The 1,478-nt window shown below is 39.6% G+C and overlaps 1 non-coding gene across 1 annotated transcript; it reads left to right on the top strand.

The window, feature by feature from the left end:
• Positions 1–270: 270 nt before the first annotated feature.
• On the top strand, positions 271–377 carry LOC141634990 (small nucleolar RNA R71). The gene has a single exon (XR_012539702.1). It is a non-coding gene; the product is annotated as a small nucleolar RNA R71 (small nucleolar RNA).
• Positions 378–1,478: the final 1,101 nt, after the last annotated feature.

The raw sequence follows: 1,478 nt of genomic DNA, 5'->3' as shown, positions 1-1,478 counted from the left end.
ATAGCTTTTTCAAACTTCAAATTGATGGTATCAATGTGAGCACTAAGTTGAGCACCCAATTGAGTAATGGAGTCCACTTCATGCTTTCCTCCTCTAGTAGCCTTGCGAGGTCTACTATATTGTGAGTTATGGACCGCCATTTCGTCAATTTTGTTCCAAGTTTGATTATCATCAACTTCGGTGAACAGTCCATTTGATCCCATGTTGAGAATGTTCCTTGAATCTTCATAAAGACCGTTCCAAAATTGTTGTACCAAGAACCACTCGCTAAGTCCATGATGAGGACATGAGCGGCAAATTTCCTTGAATCGCTCCCAAGCTTCATACAAAGATTGTTCGTCTCTTTGCTTAAAGCCCGTAATTTGAGCTCTTAGCATGTTAGTCTTTTCCGGTGGATAGAACTTTTTGTAGAAAGCTAGAGCCAACTTCTTCCAAGAATCAATTCCGAGAGTAGCCTTATCAAGGCCTTTCAACCATTGTTTCGCGGTGCCAATTAGAGAAAAAGGAAATAAGACCCATCGAATTTGGTCTTGTGTTACACCGGTTTGAGAAATCGCATCACAATAGTCGCAAAAAGTCTCCATATGAGAGTGAGGGTCTTCACTAGGCATCCCCCCAAATTGGCTTCTTTCGACTAATTGGATAAATGCGGATTTGGCAATAAAATTTCCGGTTAAGTGTTATGGTGTGGGAGTACCATTGGGTAGGTTCTCCTCGGTGGGTACGGAATGTGATGAAAACTTAGGCATTGTGGGTTGATTTTGTGTTGTATTTTGTGTTGGGTTCTCCTCACCTTCTCTTGCAAAAGGGTTGATGAACTCAATAGTATTTGGTTGAATATCTACAACCTCACCAATACCTCTCAAAGTTCTCCTAGCAAGTCTTCTATTGGTTGTCAAAGTCCTTTCAATTTCGTGATCAAAGGGTAACAAGTTACCTTGTGATCTTCTAGACATGCAAAATATCAAACAACATGAAAATAATTAGAACAAACCTTGAGGAATTTTAATTCCCCAAGGCAAAGAAAGACACAACTAATAACAATGTAAGAAAATCTAAATCAAGTTAACACCGTCCCCGGCAACGGCGCCGTTTTTGGTCGTGATCCTTCGTGGGGTTTAGTTTTCAGTACTTGTCGTTAGGAGCACCTAGACCAAAACACAATTTATAACTTCACCGACAACTCTACAATTAGTAAAGAGGCAAGTAAAGGTCGGATCCCAAGGGACGGGAATTGAGATGAGATTTCTATTGCAACTAGTGGTGTCTAAGGGTGTCACAATTGGGGTTTGAAGTAGAAGATCACTAAACTAAATAGCAATGAAAATAAACAAGTAAGATGAATTAAAAGGGATGTAAACAATTGATAAAAAGCACTAGGGTGTCATGGGGTCATAGGGGATTCATGGGAATTGATCATACAAACATATTCTCAAATTATAAGCAAGCAATTATTGTTGTGATGGATCGAGTTTGTT

The sequence above is a fragment of the Silene latifolia genome, chromosome Y, assembly GCF_048544455.1.
Source record: "Silene latifolia isolate original U9 population chromosome Y, ASM4854445v1, whole genome shotgun sequence".
Lineage (NCBI taxonomy): Eukaryota > Viridiplantae > Streptophyta > Magnoliopsida > Caryophyllales > Caryophyllaceae > Silene > Silene latifolia.
Note: the sequence above shows the minus strand (reverse complement) of the source record. Positions and strands in the feature narration are given on the sequence as shown.